This window comes from Eumetopias jubatus, unplaced genomic scaffold (genome assembly GCF_037043125.1).
Source record: "Eumetopias jubatus isolate StellerSeaLion01/CBP00866 unplaced genomic scaffold, mEumJub1_p1.0 scaffold_10, whole genome shotgun sequence".
Classification (NCBI taxonomy): domain Eukaryota; kingdom Metazoa; phylum Chordata; class Mammalia; order Carnivora; family Otariidae; genus Eumetopias; species Eumetopias jubatus.
The window spans coordinates 3,745,435-3,770,647 of NW_028274816.1; the positions used below are offsets into that span (position 1 = coordinate 3,745,435).

At 39.5% G+C, this 25,213-nt stretch overlaps 1 long non-coding RNA gene across 2 annotated transcripts; it reads right to left on the reverse strand.

Annotated features, from left to right (window-relative positions):
- Positions 1-1,819: 1,819 nt before the first annotated feature.
- Positions 1,820-24,914, reverse strand: LOC114199365 (uncharacterized). Of its 2 annotated transcripts, XR_015769112.1 has the most exons (4): positions 24,545-24,914; positions 18,300-18,392; positions 16,065-16,247; positions 10,267-13,536 (listed from the first exon to the last, which is right to left on the reverse strand). It is a non-coding gene; the product is annotated as an uncharacterized LOC114199365 (long non-coding RNA). The 2 variants fall into 2 exon arrangements; XR_003607279.2 differs by lacking the exons at positions 10,267-13,536; positions 16,065-16,247 and adding an exon at positions 1,820-7,800.
- Positions 24,915-25,213: the final 299 nt, after the last annotated feature.

Genomic DNA, 25,213 nt, shown 5'->3' on the forward strand with positions numbered 1-25,213 from the left:
GTGCGCACATGTGCGCTCTCTCTCAAATAATGAAATCTCACACACACACACAAAAAAGGTCAGTAAAGGAGAGGAGAGGGATTAAAAAAGTATGAAGGCTATAATATTAGCAGAACTTGAGGAGCCATTTTCCTGGGGCAGGGAGTGATCAGAGATATTTCCAGATGAGTCTAAAGTTTCTATTTCAAAGGACTGGAGACATAGAAGTAACAGTGGAAGATAGCGCTGCAGCTTTCCCAGAATGGTGTGGGGCACAAATCAGAAATCAAAGCGTGCAACCCAGGCCCTGAGGAGTTTTCTGAAATTTTCATTTGAATAGGTCTTTTCGAAATTTCCTCAAAAGGCCACTTGGCTGGAGTAGTGTTAAGGAAGTGGTCTTTAAAAATTTTGTGGGGTTTCTGAAATGGTTTATATGCCAGAGACTGAGAGTTGGCTGATGCAAACTCCATCTAGGTCCCCCCTTCTCTCTAGCTGCCTTCTAGCTAAGAGTGATCATGTGGTGTTATCTCTGGCCAATAAGATATAAACCAGTCTGCTGAGTGGGATTTTTTTTGAAAGATTCTGAGTTCTTGATAAAAATGAACAGATTGATGTGAAAAACCTCTTTGTCCTTTGCCTTTCACACTTTTTCTTACTGTGTGTGGAGCATGAACAGGAGACCCTGAAGGTACAGAAGCCATCTTATGATATGCGATCATGAGGTGTCGTGTTAGTCTATTGTTATGTAACAAATTACCCCAAAACTTGATGGTTTAAAACAACAAACATTTATTATCTTGTTTTCTGTGGGTCAGGAATCCAGGTGTGGTTCTGCAGTCTCATCTGAATGCTCAACTAGGGGGAGATCTTTTTCTAAGCTCACTGTTTTGATTGTTGGTAGGCTCCATTGTCCCTCATCACATCCACGTGGTCTCTTCACAACATGGCAATTGTGAGCTGCCTCATAATATGGCAATTTGGCTTTCCCGAGAAAAAAGAATGAGAAAGAATGCGCATGAAAAAAGCCACATTCTTTTTATAACAATCTCAGAAGTGGCATCCCCTTACTTCTGCTATATTCTATTAAAAGCTAGGGGCGCCTGGATGTCTCAGGCAGTTGAGCGTCCAATTTTTTTATTTTGACTCAGGTCATGACCTCCAGGTTCTGGGATCGAGCCCCAGATCCAGGCTCCATGCTCTGCAGGCAGTCTGCTTGAGGATTTCTCTCCCTCTCCCTCTGCCCCCACCCACCCCCTTGCACACATATGCGTGCACACACTCTCTCAAATAAATAAATTAAAAAAAAAAAAAAAGCTAGTCACTAAGTCCAGCCCACAATCAATGAGAGGAGATTACACAAGGGCAGGAATACCAAGAGGCAGCACTGCCTACCCCAGATGCCATGCATGGAACTATGATCAACCCACTAAGGATGAACAAAAAGCTATAAAGTGCCTGGGTCCCTGACTGCATTGTTAAGTACCTACCCCACGCATGGCCTGTCTCCCTAGATTCCTTATAATGTGAAAGAGGGAAAATAGTTCAAAATAAGACACAGCTCCACCCCCACCAGAAGAGATAAGAATAACATCAAATGTTGGGGGGGGCAGTAAAAAATGGTGTAATCACTTCGGAAAAAGGTCTAGGAAAACTAAATATACACATAGCCTATGACCCGGTATTTCCAATCTTAGGTATTCATCAAAGAGAAATGAAAACAAATGTCCACAGAAAGACTTGTGCAATAATATTCATAGGTTTTATTTATAATAGGCTCAAACTGTGAAAAAAAACCCCACAAATGTATCAAACAGGTAAATAGATAAATTGTTATATTCATTTCATGGAAAACTAATCAGCTTTTAAAAGGAATGAAATATTGATTTGTATATTGATACACGCAACAAAATGGATTAATTTCAAAAACATTATGCTTAGTAAAAGAAGCCTTACACAAAAGAGCACATACTGTATTTATGTGTAGTTCTAGAACAGGCAAAACTATTCCATGATAGAAAAAAATCAGAGCAGTGTTTGCCTCTAGGGGATGAGTGGGGATAAAATGAAAAGGTATGAGAGAACATTCTGTATCTTCATAGGGGTTTGTGTTATATAAATGTTTGCATTTATCAAAACATACTGAATAGTAAAATTAAGATTTGGGCATTTTATCAAATTTAAATTTACAAGAACAAGAACCTTAAGCCAATATTGAACTCCAGGTAATGACAGGTATGCTGAAGTATTTAGGGTGAAATGTGCTAATGCCTGCTACTTCACATTGAAATGCATTTAAAAAAAAAAAAAAAGGTGGGGCGCCTGGGTGGCTCAGTCGTTAAGCGGCTGCCTTCGGCTCAGGTCATGGTCCCAGGGTCCTGGGATCGAGCCCCGCATCGGGCTCCTGCTCGGCGGGAAGCCTGCTTCTCCCTCTCCCACTCCCCCTGCTTGTGTTCCCTCTCTCGCTGTATCTAATAAAAAAAAAAATCTTTAAAAAAAAAAGGAGAGCTACATGAGTAGCTAAGTGATAAAGTATAGTAAAATGTCAATGGTACAATCTAGGTGGTTGGCATACAGGTGTTCACTGTAAAATTCAGGTATTTTGTATGTTTGAAAATTTTCGTAAGTCACAGTAAACAAAACCTACTTATTTAAGCCACTGTTTGTTAGGTTTTCAATTATTTGCTATCAACATATTCCTTACTTACACTGATACCAAAACAAGGGTTTTCTACAAAGTGGATGAGACTGGCCCTAACACTTATTCATTCATCTAATAAACATTTACTAGGTATCTACCATGTGCTGGACCTTGTGCTCTCAATGCAGGTATGATCTTGTGAGCAAAAAAGTCCCTGCTGTTGTGAATTTTATAATCTAGCAGAGAAGATGACAAACACACACTATCACACAAACACATGTGATCACAATTACGAAGGAACCATACTGGGGTCCTAAGGCCATGACAAGGGGACCTGACCGATGGTGGGGTGGGGTAATCAGGTTAAGATGTCCTGGAGGAAATGTGTGTGATGGGTAGAGGTAACGATGTGAAGAGCAGTAGCAGCACAAACAAATTAGCTGAGGTCAAAGGAAGTGAAAGGAGGCTACTGTGGCCAAAGCACCAAAAGAAAGAGGAAGAGAGAGTCCAACATAATGACAGGTCCTGGAAGAGTCCACTTTCCATTGGCTTTTGATGCTATCTCTAACTTCACCCAAGATCTTTCATGCATACTGTTAAAGTGGCTGTAGGGAGGCAAGAAACAACAGATGTTGGAGAGGTTGTGGAGAAAGGGGAACCCTCTTACACTGTTCGTGGGAATGCAAGTTGGTACAGCCACTTTGGAAAACAGTGTGGAGGTTCCTCAAAAAATTAAAAATAGAGCTACCCTATGACCCAGCAATTGCACTCCTGGGTATTTACCCCAAAGACACAGATGTAGTGAAAAGAAGGGCCACATGCACCCCAATGTTCATAGCAGCAATGTCCACAATAGCGAAACTGTGGAAAGAGCCGAGATGCCCTTCAACAAATGAATAGATAAAGAAGATGTGGTCCATATATACAATGGGATATTACTCAGCCATCAGAAAGGATGAATACCCACCATTGGCATCAACATGGATGGGACTGGAGGAGATTATGCTAAGTGAAATAAGTCAAGCAGAGAAAGTCAATTATCATATAGTTTCACTTATTTGTGGAACCTAAGGAATAGCATGAAGGACATTAGGAGAAGGAAGGGAAATATGAAGCTGGGGAAATCAGAGGGGGAGATGAACCATGAGAGACTATGGACTCTGAGAAACAAACTGAGGGTTCTAGAGGGGAGGGGAGTGGGGGGATGGGTCAGCCCGGTGATGGGTATTAAGAAGGGCACGTTCTGCGTGGAGCACTGGGTGTTATACGCAAACAATGAATCATGGAACATACATCAAAAACTAATGATGTACTGTATGGTGCTAACATAATTAAAAAAATTGCCCTGTCTGAAAATACTGAATTTGCTAACTAGTTGATTTATTCAGAGGTCCCTGAATATTTCAGTGTACAATCAGTTGTACTTTTAATAGCATAAGCTATGAAAAACAAACAAAGTGGCTGTAGGTGCTCTAGTCTCACTGTAAGCAATTGGACCAAGGCAGGAGCTTCTTTAATAACAGCTATTATGCACATAATAAACCAAAATTCAAAGCCACCTTTTTTTGTCTTTTGTTTTTAAGTAAACTCTACCCCCAACATGGGGCTCTAACTCATTACCCCAAGATCAAGAGTTGCATGCTTTACTGACTGAGCCACCCAGGCGCCCCTCAAAGCCACTTCTTACTCCCTTTTGCAATCAGGACCCAAGCTACCTCAGGGACATGGTGGGGAGATGAGATGTAGCAACCTCTACCTCCACTCCTTTCTTTCTTTTGATACTCAACCAAGGAGCTTTTTAAAGCTTTGTTTTCTTTTCTGGGAAAGGAGAATAAGAGTACTAGGATGCTTGGCAGAACTTGGTGTGTATAAAATTTATCATTTTTCTTGAAAATCCAATATAGCTCCTAAATACTTACAAATTAAAAGCTACAGTTCCTACTTTTCCAAGGTAATAGAAAGATGATCATCATAATGATGAAAATGTCATCATTCCATGTTGAGTCTGTTGACATTTATATTCCATATTTTCAAAAAGGAATGATTTAAAAAAAGATACAAATAACTGCCATGGGGCGCCTGGCTGGCTCAGTCTGTGGAAGTGTGCAACTCTTGATTTCGGGGTTGTGAGTTCAAACCCCACACTGGGTGTAGAAATTACTTAAAAATAAAATCTTAAAAAAAAAAAAAGACAAAGTAAAGACAAAAAAAATGAGAAGCCTCATCTTTGTCCTGAAAGAGAGCTTTTCTTTTGTTCCTATGGGGCCAATAATGCCCTGGGTCAGGGAGCACTTACTGCAGAAAAGCCACAGGCTCACAGTGACTGAAGAAGTCAGCCCTCTTTTACAGCTGCAAACCTCTAGACAGTCCAAGCCAGGCCTCAGCCTTCACTGAGCACTGAACTCAGCTCAACTGGCCTGCCCTGGACACAGAGGGGCCTCCAGAGGTATCCCACACACCTTACTTTGCCTTGTTTGCTTCTACTTTTCATGGTATTAAATCATATCTACTGGGCATCTACTCTGTGCCTGTGCTTTATATTAACTGTCCCTCTTCCTCCCCAAACCCTGCAAGGTAGTATCATGAACTTCATTTCATAATTAAGTAAGACTCAAGGACAGTATCTATCAGTCAGGAATCTTTCTTTTGCCAAAATGGAAAGCCTAGCTCTCCAAAATGGCTTAAGCAAAAAGGGTATTTACTATCTCACATAACCAAAATACATTAATAGTAGTACAGGCACAACTCAATCCATGTGCTTGCTCACAAGAACTACAGGGTCCATTTCTGCCTCTCAAATCTACACCCCTTGTTGGAGGTGGTAAGGATGACTGATAGGATAACTCAACATCCTATAACTGCTCCTTTCCATCTCATCACATTTCACGGGTTCTTTTTTGGAAGAAACCACTCATTTGGGCTGAACAGGGATATCTGCTGTTTTAGACCAAGTCTGGAAGTCTGACAAGGGGTCTGAGAATTGAGGGAAGGATGGATGATAAAGCAACGACTACCCAGACTAAGTAACTATACAATACCACTTTCTTTCACATTGGTCCTCTGTGACCATTTGACTTCACCCTTGTGCTTGCTGCCTTTCATATAAAGTCCTTCCCACACTTCTGGTTTTGGCCTTGTTACCCTATCAGTCTGAGCTAAATCTCAGGCTTCACTCTTTAGAGTAAGCAGGAGTCCACAAAAACACTGAATAGATTCCGTGACAACCCAAGGATGGAGCAGTAAAATGAGGTGACTCCAGACCAGGGCACCCAGCCAGGGGAGTAAATTAGAACTGAAAGACACTCTACTTACAAATCTTGTGTCATAGTACTGGGTTGCTTCTACTCAAAGGAAGGGACTTTTTTTTTTTTTTTAATTTGCAGTAATGCATCCCATGGTTTTTAAATCTTTGGCTCATAGTCAAATTCTACTTTAGGGGATTTCCATTCCATCTTTCCCTCCATTCCTCGCCTTCCCTCCTTCCCTCTGTCTGTCTCTCTCCAGGTAAGATCCATTCCAGATGTCCTTCTCTCACCTCTTAGCTTTTAGGATTCCTTAATTCTCCTTCACAGATGAGACACAGCAGATCACCAGGAGGGAGAGAGGCAGGAAGAGGACCATCCCAGTATCTTTACCCCAACTTTATCCCTGGATGCCAGAAGGAGTAACTGCAATCTAGCTACACAATCATAAAGAGGCCATTAATTATGATCTGATAGGCCACTTACATTTTTCTTAAAGAATCAGAGTGGAAAACACACGAAAGAAGGGACTGGCTTTGTGTGACAGAATAAGTATTATCACTCAAAAACACCACTGTGCCATGCATGTCTACCATGTGCACGGCTTTTGTGTTAGAAACATGCTTTCATTTCTTTATTCAAAAAATATTTTCTGAGAGCTTTTGACGAGGTTGCTCATCTCCCTAAAACCCTCTTTACCCGGATTTTTGCATGGCTGAGTCCTAAGCATCCTTCACACATACCTATACTCTGGGTTGTTCCACATTCGTCCAATGAAGAAGCCCAAAACTCAGGGGCAGCTTGTAGTTTTCCAGTACATTACGTATCTTTCAGTCTTCATGTTCTGCCAGGATCTGGGAAGGTACTAGGTTGAGCTCTATGAAACTGCCTTTATATAAAAATGAAAATGTTGTATTTTTCAGGAAAAGAAAAGTTTTATTCAACCAAAATATGCACTGTTAGCATTAACTGCTTTCCCCCAATGATAAATTTCTCCAAATACTATATATTTATAAAATTCAGCATTGTTAAAATTTATTCAAATCCTTCAATTACTGTTGTCTATTAGAGAATGTTCTGTTTCTTAGAGTTCCAAATGATGACAGAGTGGTAATCTGTTGAAAAAAGGTCAGATAGGTGTGATGGATATGGCAAAAGTTCTTGGCCCAATGCAGTCATTCCCTATGGTGGTCTGGGGTTTCAGTGATCAAATGTTGTCATGGAAAAGTGTATGTCCATCCATGTCTGCTAACCAATGCAGAGTGCTTTTAGATCCATTTTTGATACATAATTTCAACTTCTTGACAATAAGATGCTACTGTTAGTTTTGCCTGAGTTAAAAGTAATGAAATACTCTCTTTGCAGACCACCATACAGTTACCAGAACCTTCTTTTTGGTTGCAATGATGGTTTTAACACGTTTGGGAACTTCTTCAACATCCAACCATTGTCCAGACCACTTTCATTTTTTGTCAAAGCTTATGATATTCTCCAAAATAGGTCTCTGCTCTTTCAAATCTTCAGGTATATAAGCACATCTCTAAACATCTCAGTTTATGATTATCCATCAGTTGGTGTTACCTACCCACTTGTCCAACTTTTTCACCTTTCCTATTGCAGCCAGGTGTCGAGAAATTGTTGTAGCAGAAACCCCTAAGTCTGCTGCAAGGCCTCGAATTGCTGTTTTGGGGTTAGCTTCCACCATGGCTCTCAACTGATCTTCATTTAAAACAGATCTGGGTCTCCCTCGAGGCTCATTTTTCAGACTCAGATCCCCAGAACGAAATTTTTCAAACCACCACCGGATAGTCCTTTCACTAACAGAGCCTTTTCCAAATACAGAATTGATGTTTCTACTTGCTGTGGCTGCACTATGTCCTAGTTTAAATTCATATAAAAATAGTATTCTCAAAGCTTTCAAAGATATGGTACTGTTCACTTCTGTGGAAGAAATAAATAATAAAAACTCAGCCATCAAAGAAAACTGAAGACCATAGTATCATTATGAATACTAAACAACACAACTGAAAACAGACCTGATATCAACTTTATCAATCACGGTCAAGTTTCAACTAGTCAAATATCAGCAATTTAATCTGGAGGATACATGTTTTTATCACTGTGTTCTGATGCCATCAGTTTATATCAGGCGATGACTTTACAGCAGTAATACAATTTCCAGTGATTTTATAAGCATTACCGTAAAAGAAATACTTTTAAACTAAAATATGAGTTGTGCTTTTAAATCTACAAACTCAATGCCTGCCACACAATTTTTTCAGTACTATCAAATTAAGACCTCAGATCAATTTAATGCTTGGAAAAAAATGCTCCCATAATGGGTTGATAAATACCTGCTTCTGATGTTTTCTGACAGAAGTATTTGTAGGTCTTCCTCTTTCCTATTTCACATGATCTGAACGACTGCTACTTCACACGTTCTTTATGTTTTCTAAATCCTTATTTACTAAGGAATTTTTCTTCTTTTGCCTATTTCACTTTCTTGGGCTTCATAATTAATTTGGGTATAAATGAATAAAAATAATATTTCAGGTATATGAAAGAACTCTCTTCCATTTTCCCCTGGCAGTCACGTATTCTAAGTGGCCCTAGGGTCCACTGCCCAGTGGACTTTTTAAAACAACATTACATACATGTGCCCTAAACCTACCAAAGGGTTAAAAAGGAGTGGGAGAAAGAGAGAGAGAGGGAGGGATTAATTCAGCAGAATTCAAATCTGGACAATGTTTGGGAGGAAGCTTGAGGTAGGAAGGGGGAAGTTTTTCTTTTCAGCAGCTAAATTTAATTCCAGGCCCTTATAAGTATATATTCCTCCAATAGTAACTTGTCTGCCTTTTTCCTCCCCTACATTTCCAAGATAGTAAAATGGAAAGGGAAAAGGTTTCTATTCCTTTCTACCATCACTTGAGTTCTAAATTATTTCAAATAAGTTGATAATCTTCTATTACGAAAGCAGAAAAAAAATTCTAACCTTAACCATAATATACTGTTACCAAAAAACAAACAAAAACATATACTGCAACTGTAAGATAAATATTAGGAAAGTGAGTGGCTTTATTTTAGCCCCTAATACACTGAACGTAGTTACCGTATTGTTTGTAAATGGAACAGGAATAGGGGAGAGGTTTCCCATCAATATAGTAGATTTAATTAATGCAAGAAGCCACCTCTTCCACGTCCAACATGCTAGTTGAGATATAACCGGAAAACAAAACTTGTTTTAATACAGAGCTAAATCCAAAAGCAAAAGAGAATTTCCCAAGTGCAAAAAAGTGGGAAACACTCAAAAAAAAAAAAAAAAAAAGCACAGTGGTAAAGGGACACGTGAATAGAATTCATATCTCAGAACTACATATAAATAATGGAACAATCTGAAACAGACATTTTAAGACAAAATAAGATATTTTAAAACATGCCTTTAATATTCAAAGAGAAAACAAAGAAATAGATTTCATTTGACAAGAACAGACCATTGTCAAAGAAAAAAACTCCCACATTATATTTAGTCGTCACATCTCCTTAGATCCCTCCAATCTCTGACAATGCCTTGGTCTTCCCTATTTTTCATGTCCTTGACTCTTAAAGAGTACTGATTGCTTTACCTTGTCAAATATATCTCATTTGGGTTTGGCTGATGTTTTCTGATGATTGGACTAAGGTTATACATTTTTGGCAAGAATACAAAGAAATGATGTATCCTTTCTCTTATCATGGGTCTCAAGATGTGAACATGTTTTATTATTGTGATGGTCACCTTGATCACTGATTAAGATAAATTTTGGCAGGTTTCATCCCAGTAAAGTTACTATATTTCCCTTTGTGATTAATGAAGATCTTGGGGGACATACTTTGAATCTTTAAAAATCTTACTTCTCAAATTTTCACTAATTTTACAATCAATTGGTGGATGTTGTCTGCAACAATTATTACTGTGTTTAGCTAATGCTTATTTTCTACTTCCCTCAATCCATCCATCCTTCCACAGTTATTAACTGGAATTCTACTATAAGTGAGAACTGTTCATTTCCCCTTTTTATATCTCTATCAGTATGGACTCGTGGATATTTACTTTATTATTCTATGGATTATAATCCAATGATTTCATTATTTCTTTTGCTCAAATTGCTCCAGCTTTGGCCATTAGAACTCTTTAGTTTGGCTCCCATGTTCTTTCAAACACTATCCCCCCATCTTTTCAAGATTTTTTTTTTTTTTAATTTATTTATTTGACAGAGCCACAGCGAGAGAGGGAACACAAGCAGGGGGAGTGGGAAAGGGAGAAGCAAGCTTCCCACAGAGCAGGGAGCCCGATGTGGGGCTTGATCCCAGGACCCTGGGATCATGACCTGAGCCAAAGGCAGACGCTTAACGACTGAGCCACCCAGGCGCCACCCCCTATCTTTTTTTTTAAAGCACTTTGTTACCTGGCACACATCAAGGTGTTCCAGGCACCTTTAGTATTTTCTGTCTCAGTCCTGGAATCAAGCACTTCTCCAAGAAGTGGAGAATCGGAAATAAAAAACTGGATCCTAGGTTTGTTCATTACTGCTGGGGTATCATACCTTTTAGTCACTCTCAGTAGACACAGCTAGGAAACATATGCAAAGTAACCTGATACATATACTGATATCTCAGGCTCCAAAACCAACCCACCAGAGTTCATTTTAGCCTTCTCCTTTCTTTCTTTCTTTGTGAGAAATCCAGTTTTTGTTGCCCAAAACATATTTACCTATTTGTTCAATTTGAGTACATACATAAGGCAGTTTCAGAATTGTAAATCTATGCCCCAGTGACAAATATATTTACTGACTATATTACAGCATTAATGTGCAGTTCTTTTTATCTTTACCGTAACAGTACAGTCAAGATGTTATTTTCCAAAACAACTTGGAATAAAGTTCTTTTCTTCCCCATCCCCTCTGATGTCATTCCTTCCTCATTCCTGATACCCAGTTCCAATATCCTCACTTTTTTGCACCCATTTCCCACCTACCCCATATAGGTTACCAATAATCACTTTAGTTTCCAGTTTATCTTTCCAGTATTGATTCTACAAAAATAAACAGATACACGTGTACTGTCTTACATCGCTTTCTTACACAAGAGACCATATACTGTAGCTACTCCTGTGCTTTACTTTTGTCATTTAACAGTATATCATCTCAGAAACACTCCATATCAGTTGATACAGACCAGTCTTTTTTTTTTTTACAGCAGCTCCATTACTTCACTGAATGGATTTACCACATTTTAATCACTTTGCTATGTGTGGGCATTTAGACTGTTTCCAATATTTTGCAGTTACATTGCATTACATTGCTGTAGTGATGTATGTATTTTTATATTGTTGGAGGTGTATCTTAACAGTAGAGTCCCAGAAATGGTCTTGCTGGGTCAAAAAGTAAATAAATACATATGTAGTATTTTTAAGTATCGCCAAATTTCCCTTTGGAAGGGCTATAACAACTCACATTCTCACCAGCAATGTATGAAAGTGCCCATTTCTCCACAGCTTCACCAACAAAGTACACTGTCATATTTTTAAATTTTTGCCATTGATAGGTATTATTTTAATTTGCAAAATAATCTTGAAAAAGAATAAAGTTGAAGAACTCACACTTCCTAACTTTGAAACTTACTACAAAGCCACAATAATTAAAACAATATGGTATGGGCATAAGAACAAACATAAGACCAATGGAATAGAAAGCCCAGAAAACCCTCACACATATGGTCAACTGATTTTCGACAAGGGTGTCAAGACCATTATGGGAAAGCATGGTTTCTCAACAAATGGTACTGAGAAAACCATGTATCTGCATGTAGTGTGAAGTTGGACCATAACCTATACCATATACAAAAATTAATTCAAAAATGGTTCAGAGGGGCACCTGGGTGGCTCAGTCGTTAAGTGTCTGCCTTCGGCTCAGGTCATGATCCCAGGGTCCTGGAATCGAGCCCCGCATCGGGCTCCCTGCTCTGCAGGAAGCCTGCTTCTCCTTCTTCTATTGCCCTTGCTTGTGTTCCCTTTCTCACTGTGTCTCTCTCTGTCAAATAAATCAATAAAATCTTAAAAAAAAAAAAAAATGGATCAGAGACCTAAATGTAAAAACTAAAACTACAAAAGTCTTAAAGAGAACATTGAGGAAAATCTTCACGGCATTGGGATTTGGCAACAATTTAATGAATATAACAAAAGTAAAAAAAAAAAAAAAAAACAGGTAAACTGCACTACATCAAAATTTAAAACTTCTGTGCAGGGCGCCTGGGTGGCTCAGTTGGTTGGGCGACTGCCTTCGGCTCAGGTCATGATCCTGGAGTCCCGGGATCGAGTCCCACATCGGGCTCCCTGCTCAGCGGGGAGTCTGCTTCTCCCTCTGACCCTCTTCCCTCTCGTGCTATCTCTCATTCTCTCTCTCAAATAAATAAATAAAATCTTAAAAAAATAAAAATAAAAATAAAACTTCTGTGCAAAAGATACAATCAATAGTGAAAAGGCAACCTACAGAATGGAATATTTGCAAATCACATTATCTGATATGGGGTAAATATCCAGAACATATAAAGAACTCCTACAACTCAAAAAAAAAATACAAATAGCCTGATTTTAAAATGAGCAAAGGACTTATATAACTGTTTCTCCAGCAAAAATATACACACGGACAAGGATTTGAAAAGATGCTCAACATCATTAATCATTAGGGAAATGCAAATCAAAACCACAGTGAGATTGTCAACTCACACCCATTAGGACAGCTACTAACGAGAGAAAACAAGTATTAGCAAAGATAAAGAGAAATTGGAACCCTTGGGCACAATTGGTGCAAGCCTCTATGGAAAACAATTATGTTGGTTTCTCAAAAAAATTAAAAATAGAATTACCATATGATCCAATAATTCTACTTCTGAGAATATATCCAAAAGATCTGAAAAGAGTCTCAAAGAGGTATTTATGCACCCACATTCATAGCATCATTATTCACAAGAGGCCAAAAGGTAGAAACAACCCAAGTGTCCATCAACCAATAAATGCATAAACAAAACATAGTAATTACATACAACAGAATATTATTCAGCCTTGAAAAGAAATTCTGACACGTTACAACATACATGAACCGTGAAGACATGATGCTAAGTAAAATAACCTGGTCACAAAAAGACAAATACTGTATGATTCCACTTAAATGACATACCTAGAATAGTCCTATTAGAGACAAAATGTAGAAGAGAGGTTAACAGGGGCCAGCGGGAAGGAAGGAACGGGAGTTAAGGCTATAGAGTTTGTTTTGGGAGACAAAAAAGTTCTGGAGATTGATAGCAAAGATGTGAAACTACTTAACACTACTGAACTATATATTTGAAAATGGCTAACATGGCAAATTTCATATTTTTGTATGTTAACACAATTAACAATAAAAATCAAAGAAAAAATAGATAAGTTGGACCTCATCAAAATTAAGAAATTTGTGCATTAAAGGACACTATCAAGAAAGTGAAAGGAAAGGAACTCTTGGGTGGCTCAGTCGGTTAAGTGTCTGCCTTCGGCTCAGGTCATGATCCCAGAGTCCTGGGGTCGAGCCCCACATCGGGCTCCCTGCTCAGTGGGGTGTCTGCTTCTCCCTCTGCCTCTGCCTGCCGCTCCCCTGCTTGTGCTCTCTGGCAAATAAATAAATAAAATCTTTATTAAAAAAAAGTGAAAGGACAACCTACAGAATGGCAAAAATATACTTGCAAATCATACTTCTGACAAGGGATTAATACTGAAAATATATAAAGAGCTTCTACAGCTTAACAAACAACCAAAACAATCCAATTAAAAATGGGCAAAGGAGTTGAATAGACATTTCTCCAGAGAAGATATACAAATGGCCAATAAGCCCATGGAAAGATGCTTAAGACTGTTAGTCTTTAGGGAAATGCATGTCAAGTAAGATAACAGTTTACACCTACGAGGGTGGCAATTAAAAAAAAAAAAAAACATCAGGGGCACCTGGGTGGCTCAGTCTGTTAAGCATCTGACTCTTGATTTTTGGCTCAGGTCATGATCTCAGGGTCATGAGACAGAACCCCGTGACAGGCTCCTCGCTGAGCATGGAGCCTGCTTAAGATTCTCTCTCTCTGCCCCTCCCCACCTCCTCCAACCGCTGCTTACACACTTTTTCTCTCTGGAAAAAAAAAAAAAAAAGGAAAATCTAACAAATTTTGGTAGGAATAAGAGAAATTGGAACCCCTGTGCACTGCTTGTGGGAATGTAAAACAGCACAACCACTATGGAAAACAGTTTGGCATTTCCTCAAAAGGTTAAACACAAAACTATCATATGACCCAGCAATTCTACTCCTAGGTATATACCCAAAAGAACTGACACCAGGGGTCTGAACAAAATATCTATACACCAATGTTCATTACAACAACCCTAGTTGTTGCCCATTAGCAGATGAATGGATTAAAAAACGTGGCATACACATAAGATGGTAATTATTCAGACATAAAAAGTAATGAAATTTTGATATATGCTACAATAAGAGTAGACCTTGAAAACATTATGCTTAATAAAGTAAGCCAGACACAGGACAAATACTGTATGGTCCCACTTATATATGAGGTGCCTGGAATAGGCACATTTACAGAGATACGAAGGAAAGATTGCCAGGGACTGGGGGGAGGTGTTTGGGGGCAGGGCAGGGGTGGGGAGGAAGAGACTGTTTAATGGGTACAGGGTTTATGTTGGGGATGATAAAGTTTTAAGTAAAATACCAGTGATGAAGACACAGTATTGTGAATGTTTTTAATGCCACTGAATTGTACACTTATAAATGGTTAAAATGATAAATGTTATTTATATATATTTTACAATAAAAAAAGGTCTAACTTTACCCTAGTGATCTGAAATACCACCTTTGTCATATACTAACTTTCCATATGAATTTGGGTCTAATTCTGCACTTTTTATTCTTTTCCACTGGCCTATTTGTCCCTGCCAATGCCACATTTTAATTATAGAGGTTTTATCATATATATATATACACACACACATTTTTTTCATTCTCTTAATTAAGTAGGCTCCACATACAGTGTGGGGCTTGAACTCACAACCCTGAAATCAAGAGTTGCATGCTCTACCAACTGAACCAGCCAGGCACCCCAGAGGCTTTATAATATATTTTAATGACTGGTAGGGCTATCCAACCCTGGCAGTTTCTCTTTTTCAGTATTTTCCTGGCTATTTCTAAAATCAGTTTTATTGGGGCACCCGGGTGGCACAGTTGGTTAAGCATCCAACTCTTGGTTTCGGCTCAGGTCATGATCTCAGGGTCCTGAGATCAAACCCCAAGTCGGGCTCCGTGATCAGCGTGGAGTATGCTTGAGATTCTCTCTCCCTCTCCCTCTACCCCTCCTGCTCATGCTCTCTCTAAAATAAATAAATAAATCTTTAAAAATAAATAAAATACAATCAGTTTTATTGAGATATAATTCACATCCCATACAATTTACCCATTTAAAACGTACAATTCAGTGGTTTTTAGTACACACACGGGATTGTGAATCCAGTTTTAGGACAAGTTTCTTTCTACAAAAGAAACTCTGTACCCATTAGCAATTGTTTCCCATTCTCCCCCCATCCCTTTCCGAGCCCTAAACCATTAATCTATTTATAATCTACAAATTTGCCTATGTGGACATTTTCTATAATTGGAATCATAAAGTATGTGATCTTTTGTGACTGGCTTCTTGCACATAGCACATTTTCAAAAGTCATTCATTTTGTAGCATATATCAATACTTCCTTTCTTTTTACTGTCAAATATTATCATCAGTTGATGGATATCAGGACTGTTTCCACTTTTTAACTATTAGAATAATGCTGCTAATAACATTCATGTATAAGTTTTTGTGTCCACTTCTGTTTTCAACTGTCTTGAATTTATACCTAGAGTAGAATTGTGGATCATATTATAACTCTATATTTAATCATCTGAGGAAATGGCAGATTGTTTCGAAAGTGTCTGCACCATTTTACACTCCTAATAGCAGCATATGAGGGTTTCAGCTTTTCCACTTCTTCACCAATACTTTTTATTTTCTCTTATTATTGCATCTTAGTGGTGTGAACTAGTATCTCATTATTTTGATCTGCACTTCCCTAATGACTAATAATGTTGAACATCTTTTGGTGTACTTACTGGTCATTTGCATATCTTCTTTGGACAAATTCCATTCAAATCCTCTGCCCAATTTTTAAATTGGGTTATTTCTCTTTTTATCATTGAGGAGTAAGAGTTCTTTATATATTAGGGATACAAGTCCCTTATCAGATATGTGATTTGCAAATATTTCTCCCATTCTGTGAGTTGTCTTGATATCATCTGCAGGAAAAAAAAAGTTTTAAATTTTGATATAGCCCTATTTATTTATTTACTTATTTATTTATGTCATTTGAGCTTTGGGTGTCATATTTGAGAAAACACTGCCTAACCCAAAGTAACTAAGATTTACTGTTACGCTTTCCTCTAGGAGTTTTATAGTTTTATTAGCTCTTACACTTAGGTTTATGATATTTTGAATTAATTTTTTTAAGATTTTTTTAAAATTTATCTTAGAGATATAGAGTGAGAGAGAGTGCATGAGCCAGGGGAGGAGCAGAGGAAGAGGAAGAAGCAGACTCCATGTTGAGCCCAACACGGGGCTTGATCCCACAACCCTGACATCATGACCTGACCCAAAATCATGACTTGGATGCTTAACCAACTGAGCCACCTAGGGACCCCATATTTTGAATTAATTTTTATGTATGGCATGAGATAGGGTCCCAACTTCATTCTTTTGCATATCCAGCATGGTATCCCAATACCATTTGTTGAAAAGACTATTCTTTCCCATTAATTTCCTTAGAAGGAAATTCTTCTAATTTCCTTCTTCACTAAAAGTCAATTGACAAATTTTCTGGCTATTTTTGCATGTTTAATTTTCCATATGAACCTTAAAATCAGCCTAACTCAATAAATCAACCTGTTAGGATTTTTATTAAAATTGCATTGATTTTACAAATTAACTTGGGAGGATTAACATCTTTATGATGTTGAATCATCCTATTCAAGAACAAGGGATGCTTTACCATTTGCTTCCATCTGCTTTATTGTCTTTTAGGAGTGTTTAAAATTTTCCTTGTATAGGTTTTAGGCCATTCTTATTAAATTTATTCCTAAACATTTAACCCTCCATGTTGCTATTGTAAATGGGCTTTTCTCTAACATTATGTTCAGTATAAGCTATTTCTATATATGAAAGCTGATTTTTGTATGTTAATTTTAAATCCCAATACTTCACTCAATTCTTTTACTGTACAAGTTAGTTTTATTATTAATTCTCTGGAGTCCAGCTATACTATCATCTGCAAAGAGATATTATTCTACTTGCTCTTTACCCATTTTTATGCCTCTTACTGACTTCTCTTATCTAATTGCCTTGGCTAATTTACCTCTAACATAATACTGAATAGTAGTGAAGATAGTTAGGATGCTTGCCTTGTTCCTGATATGAATGGAAATGCCTGTAGCATTTCCCCATTTAAATAAGATACTAGCCTTTAATGCTAAGATATATACTTCTTAAAGTTAAAAAAAAAGTACTCTTCAAATTCCCTGTGCCTAGAATTTACTTTCCCTGGTTTTCATATGTCTAGCCCCTTCATCCATTCAGAAGTTATAAAATCTCCTCCTCAGAGACGCATTCCCTGGACCACTCAATCAAAAGAAGCCTTCCAGTTAACCTATAGGACAGTATCCTATTTTAATTTCCTACCCAGCACTTATTACTAGCTGATATTTTCCCTGTATATCCCATATGTGTATTCCTATGCATATATCTTCAACCACTTTGACAGTACTGAACCTGTCTTGGAAGTAGATTTATTGCTGTATGCCCAAGATACATAGTACTTGGCATATTTAGGCACTCAATAATTGTTTGTAATAAAACTACTACCATTTTGGGTTGACTACTGTTACAACATGTGATTTTTATCATAGGAAAAAATAGGAGTAAAGCTAGAAACTCAAACAAAATTGAAGTGGGCAATTTTTTAGATAGTCTAAATCAGTGAATCAAAAAAAAAACTGGTACTTAAAAAAATTGTAACACTAAAGTCGAGGTTCCCTTTCTTCCAATTAACATTTTCTAATTAAAATTTCTCCTTAAAATTTGTTACAAAATTTATCAGTAAAGGAGTTAACATTTAAATTGGATAAAGATCAATGTAAATGATGTATTGTATCCAATAAAAACCAAAGATACACTTCAATAGATTTTAGTATTACAATTCATCAGCAAAAAAAAAATTTAACTCACAAAAAATTAATTTTAAGTTTATATAATGGAAACCATAAAAAAACAGAAAGGTGGTAAACTCTCTCAATTACCTGTAAAAGGTGATGATTTCTCTGTTTTACTTTTAGAAGTTTCCTATTAATAAATACATAACCACAGGGACAAGATTTACATGCAACAGGAACCTGGAGGGGGAAAAAAGGAAAAAAAATATTACTATTTTACTGTTTATTAAACTTCTGAAGTGTTTATGTTGTCTCTTCAACTAAGCAATAAGTTACCTGAAGGTAGATTTGCATCAAGATAGTGAATATATCCATCATCCCTAAGTTTCCTCATATACCTTTGTAATCTACCCACCTACCTCTCCTTAGGGTCCCCCTCAATATCCCCAAGCAACTACTGATCAGCTTTCTGCCACTACAGATCAGTTTGAATTTTCTAAAGTTTATGTAAATGGAATCCTAAGTACATGCTTTTTGTTTAGCTTCTTTCATTTAGCATAATTATTTTGAGATTTGTCCATGTTTTTGCAGATAAGTTCTTTCCTTTCATTGCTGAATATTATTCCATGTGAAGATACATTACAGTTCATCTGTACATGTTGACTGTTTTCTAGTTTTAGCTATTACAAATAAAGCTACTATGAACTTTCATGCAGAAGTCTTTGTGTGTATACACACACACACACACACACACACACACACACACATGTTCTTTTTTCTTGAATAAATAGCTAAAAGTGGAAACGGCTGGATCATATGGTAGGTTTAACTTTTTGAGAAAACTGCCAAACTATTTCCCAAAGAGATGTCCCTCCACATCCTCATCAATATTTGGTATGTTCTTTTTTAACTTTAGTTATTCTAGTAGGGTCTCACTATGGTAATATGCATATCCCTAATAACTAATGATGTTGAGCATTTTTCTATAAGTTTACGTGCTGTCTGTAAGTCTACTCTGGTGAAGTGTCTATTCAAATTTTTGCCTATTTTTTAATTGAGTTGTTTGTTTTATTATTAACTCTTAAGAGCCCTTTATACATTCTGGATACAAGTCCTCTAGTACATATATGCTTTGCAAAGGTTATTTGTTCGTGTCTTCTTTCCTTTTTCTAAACAGTGATTTTCAAAGAACAGAAGTTTTAATTTTGATTAGATCTAATTTATCACTTTTTTCTTTTATGAGCCATGCTTTTGGTGTTATAACACCAAACAATTGCCTAAGTTCACAAAGATTTTTTTAGTATTTTCTGGAAGTTTCATAATTTAAAATTTTTCATGTAGGTCTATAATCCATCTTGAAATACTATTTGTATATGGCACAGGTAAGAATTAAAGTTCTTTTTTTTAAAGATTATTTATTTGAGAGAGAAAGAGAGCAGGGGGAAAGGGCAGAGGAAAAGGGAGAGAGAGAGAGAGAGAGAGAGAAAGAAACCTAAGCAGACTCTACGCTGAGCACAGAGCCTGACGCTAAGCGCAGAGCCTGACATGGGGCTCAATCTCACGACCCTGAGATCACGACCTGAGCCAAAACCAAGAGTCGGATGCTTAACCAACTGTGCCACCCAGGTGCCCCAAGTTCATTTTTTAAGACAGATATCAAAGTAACTTTTCCAACCACAACATGACAAAGTTAGAAACCAACAACAGAAAGGAAAACTAGAAAATTGAAAAAATTTTAGAAATTAAACAACATACTCTGAAATAACCAATGGATTAAAAAAGAAATCATAAGGGGCACCTGGGTGGCTCAGTCGTTAAGCGTCTGCCTTCGTTTCAGGTCATGATCCCAGGGTCCTGGGATTGAGCCCCACATCGGGGTCCCTGCTCGCTGGGAAGCCTGCTTCTCCCTCTTCCACTCCCCCTGCTTGTATTCCCTCACTCGCTGTCTCTCTTGTCAAATAAATAAATAAAATCTTAAAAAAAGAAAAAAGAAATCATAAGGAAAATTAGAAAATACTTAGAGATGAATGAAAACAAAAATACAACCTACCAAAACTCATAGAACACAGTGAAAGCAATGCTAAGGAGGAAAGTTATAGACCTGTAAAAGCTTACATTAAGAAAGAAGATCTCAAATCAACAATCTAACTTTACAACTTAAAGAATTAGAAAAAGAGCAAACTAGGGCGCCTGGGTGGCTCAGTTGGTTAAGCGACTGCCTTCGGCTCAGGTCATGATCCTGGAGTCCCGGGATCGAGTCCCGCATCGGGCTCCCTGCTCAGCAGGGAGTCTGCTTCTCCCTCTGACCCTCTTCCCTCTCGTGCTCTCTATCTCTCATTCTCTCTCTCTCAAATAAATAAATAAAATCTTTAAAAAAAAAAAGAAAAAGAGCAAACTAAACCCACGCCAACATAACGAGGGAAATAATAAAGATTAGAGATAAAATAGAGAAAGGAGACCAATAAAGAAAATCAATGAAACGAAAGTTGGTTTCTTTAAAAAAGATGAACAAAATTGGGGCACCTGGGTGGCTCAGTCGGTTAAGCGTCTGCCTTTGGCTCAGGTCGTGATCCTGGGGTCCTGGGATGGAGCCCCACATCAGGCTCCCTGCTCACCGGGAAGCCTGCTTCTCCCTCTCCCACTCCCCATGCTTGTGTTCCCTCTCTCTCTGTGTCTCTCTGTCAAATAAATAAAATCTTAAAATTTAAAACAGGTGCACCTGGGTGGCTCAGTCGTTAAGCGTCTGCCTTTGGCTCAGGTCATGGTCCCAGGGTCCTGGGATCGAGCCCTGCATCGGGCTCCCTGCTCAGCAGGGAGCCTGCTTCTCCCGCTCCCCCTGCTTGTGTTCCCTCTCTCGCTGTGTTTCTCTCTGTCAAATAAATAAAATCTTTAAAAAAATAAAAAGAAAAGAAAATTAAAAATTAAAAAAAAAAAGATGAACAAAATTGACAAGCCTTGGGCGCCTGGGTGGCTCAGTCAGTTAAGCGTATGCCTTCAGCTCAGGTCACGATCCCAGAATCCTGGGATCGAGTCTCGCATCTGGCTCCCTGCTCCGCGGGGAGCCTGCTTCTCCCTCTGCCTCTCTCTCTCTCTGTCTCTCATGAATAAATAAATAAATAAAAATTTTTAAAAATTGACAAGACTTTTGCTAGAGACAAAAAAAAAGAGAGAGAAGACAATTACAGAATACCTTATTTTAGTACACTTTGCTTTATTGTGCTTCACAGATACTCTGGGTTTTACATATTGAAGGTTTGTGGCAACCCTGCGTGGAGGAAGTCTATCAGCACCATTTTTCCTTTTTCTTGTTGTTATGATTTTTTTATTATTATGTTATGTTAGTCACCATACATTACATCATTAGTTTTTGATGGAGTATTCCATGAGTCCTTGTTTGCATATAACATCCAGTGCTCCATATAATACGTAACACGTGCCCTCCTTAATACCCATCACCAGGCCAACCCATCCCCCCACTCCCCTCCCCTCTAAAACCCTCAGTTTGTTTCTGAGTCCATAGTCTCTCATGGTTCGTCTCCCCCTCTGATTTCCGCCCCCTTCATATTTCCCTTCCTTCTCCTAATGTCCTCCATGCTATTCCTTAGGTTCCACAAATAAGTGAAACCATATAACTGACTTTCTCTGCTTGACTTATTTCACTTAGCATAATCTCCTCCAGTCCCATCCATGTTGATGTAAAAGTTGGGTATTCATCCTTTCTGATGGCTGAGTAAGAGTCCATTGTATATATGGACCACATCTTCTTTATCCATTCATCTGTTGAAGGGCATCTCGGCTCTTTCCACAGTTTGGCTATTGTGGACATTGCTGCTATGAACATTGGGGTGCATGTGGCCCTTCTTTTCACTACATCTGTGTCTTTGGGGTAAATACCCAGTAGTCAGCACCATTTTTCCAATAGCATTTGCTCACTTCGTGTCTTTGTCATATTGTGTTAATTTTTGAAATATTTCCAACTTTTTCATTATTATCTTTGTTATGGTAATCTGTGATCAGTGATCTTTGATGTTACCATTTTAATTGTTTTGGAGTGCCATGAAACCACACCCATACAAGACAGCAAACTTAATAAATGTATGTGTTCTGAATGCTCTACCAATTGGCCATTCCTCCATCTAGCTCCCTCCTCAGGCCTCCCTGTACCCTATGACACAGCAATATTGAAATTAGGCGACTTAATAACCCTACAATGGCCTTTAAGTATTCAAGTTAAAGGAAAAGGCACACATCTCTCATTTTAAATCCAAAGCTAGAAATGATTAAGCTCAGTACAAAAGGCATGTCAAAAGCCAAGAAAGGCTGAAAGTTAGGCCTCTTGAGCCAAACAACCAAATTATAAATGCAAAGGAAAATTTCTTGAAGGAAATGGTGCTATTCCAGTGAACACCCGAATGATAAGAAAGTGAAACAGCCTTATAGTTGATATGCAGAAAATTTTAGTGGTCTGGATAAAAAAAGATCAAACAAGCCACAACATTCCCTTAAGCCAAAGCCTAATTCAGAGTAAGGCCTGAACTCCATTCAATTCTATGAAGGCTGAGACAAAAAGCAAATTAGTGGTTGCTAGGGGCTGGAAAAAGGGTGGCACTGAGAGTGACTGCTTAATGCTTAATCCTCTCCCACTCCCCCTGCTTGTGTTCCTGCTCTTGCTATCTCTGTCTCTGTCAAATAAATAAATAAAATCTTAAAAAAAAATTTTTTTTTCAAGGTATTATGACATGTTAGTAAAGGGTTAACAAAAGTCCTTCCTGAGGAAAAAAAGACCTTTGGTTAAGTCTAGTACTCTGACCCTGGCAACCTAATCAAATAATATTAGACAATATTGCTTTTGGTAAAAATGGCCCGTAATTGGCATCTGGACTGGAAGGCATGAGGTGAGAAGCCACAGTTTTAGGCTTCTCTAAGTACAAAAAATATAATCATGCCATTCCCTGCAAAACCTTGGAAGCAAAGGCCTTACTCCTGGGCTAAGAAACATGAAATTTCTAAGCCATGGTTAAGTCTTGGAACCACTCCACCGTTTTGTTTTCACATCTGAGCTGTCATCTGGGGAGGCAGAGAAAGCCCCTCTGATTACATGCAGTGTTTGTATCTGGGCCCAGGGTAGGCCTGAATGTCTAGCTGAACCCTAGACCACTGGTGGTCATAAAGCCATTGAATGACCTCACGAAATTAGTTTATAAAGCTGATATTAAAAATTCAAGAAACCACACACAGGTAGAAATGGCAAACTCATCTTTTTAAAAACTTAGACAAATATGGGCGCCTGGGTGGCTCAGTTGGTTAAGCGACTGCCTTCGGCTCAGGTCATGATCCTGGAATCCCGGGATCGAGTCCCACATTGGGCTCCCTGCTCAGCAGGGAGTCTGCTTCTCCCTCTGACCCTCCCCCCTCTCATGCTCTAGCTCATTCTTTCTCTCAAATAAATAAATAAAATATTAAAAAAAAAAAAACTTAGACAAATACATACCATTTTAAGAGGGGAGTGCCTAGAAAAAGTAGGGCTTTTCAGTGGTGTTCTATCAAAAATTTAGAACAAAGTAATGATTTATATAAAGTATAAAAGACATATTACGATCACAATTTATTGACATCTAAAAGGAAAATGTGGGCGCCTGGGTGGCTCAGTTGGTTAAGCGACTGCCTTCGGCTCAGGTCATGATCCTCGAGTCCCGGGATCGAGTCCCACATCGGGCTCCCTGCTCAGCAGGGAGTCTGCTTCTCCCTCTGGCCCTCCCCCGTCTCATGCTCTCTCTGTCTCTCATTCTCTCTCTCAAATAAATAAATAAAATCTTTGAAAAAAAAAATAAAAAATAAAAGGAAAATGTCATAATCGCTGCGGCCCTTTTTGTCACAGTATAGATCTAATGGGAACAAAGCAACCCTGCGTCGCAGGAGCGGCTTTCGCAGCCAGGAGCCAGGAGCCTGGACTCGGAGCCGGGCACACTGAGCATTCTCGTCGGGGCAGAAGGGGGCTGAAGGGGCCGTGCTCCTCTATTTAGGCCACTGCCCCCACACTCCCGCCGCTGTCACCCAAAGCCAGCCAGGCGACTCTGGGAGGGTTCGGTCAGGGCGCCCCGTCCGCTCCAGACAAACCCACGCTTCCCTCCCGCGCCACAGGCCGCGGGACACACACACAGTCGCCCAGCTAACGCCGCCAGGTGGGCACCGGCCGGACTGCGACCCCGGGAGTCTCCCTGGCATCCCCTCGGCGTAGCCCGGCCTCCCACCGGGCTCCCACCGGGCTCCCACCGTGGCCACCGAGCCCAAGGGCCAGACCACCCGGCGAGGCGGCCTCTCCACAGCCAGCGGCCGCAGACAACGGCAGCCCGTCCGCCCGCCGGCCCCCGGGCCCGGCCCTCCGCACCCACCTGTTGGTCGCACTCGGGGCACGATTTGGTGGCCATCTTCACTTTCTTGGCTCGAGTTGCAGACATGCTTCTCTCCAGCAGCAGCGGCGGCGGCGGCGGGGCGGTGGCGGCGGCAGCTGCAGCAGCTCCGGCCCCTCCCCTCGTACCTCAGGGGCCCAGCCTCCACCCGCCGGGCCGCCGCTGGTCAGACTGAGGCTTGAACGGGAGCGCGCGCGCGTGCGCAAGCTCGAGCGGAGCCTGCGTGCCGGAGAGGGGGCGGGGCAGGGCGTGCGCCCGCAGCGACAACGGGCCTCTCGAGCCGGAGCGCGATCCCACTCGCACCAAGCGGGTCCTCCGGCACTTCCCGATGGTCACGAGAGGAGACCGTCTGAATCGTCCATCGGCACAATAACCACGCCTTCTCTCGGCCCTGCAGCTGCGTGGGGGCGTGGTTTGGGCGGGACTCAGCAGTAACGGCCGACGGGTTTGGCCAAGGAATGCACAGATAGGGTGGGCCGTGGTGCTGGGCACGCCCTCTCCCGGGAAGGTAGGAAAACGTGAGTGAAATAGGTGAAAGGGAAAGCGCTTACGCAGGTCCTAGCACTTAATACACTTTTAAAAATGTCTGCAACTGACTACTGGGTATTTACCCCAAAGATACAAATGTAGGGACCCGAAGGGGTACGTGCA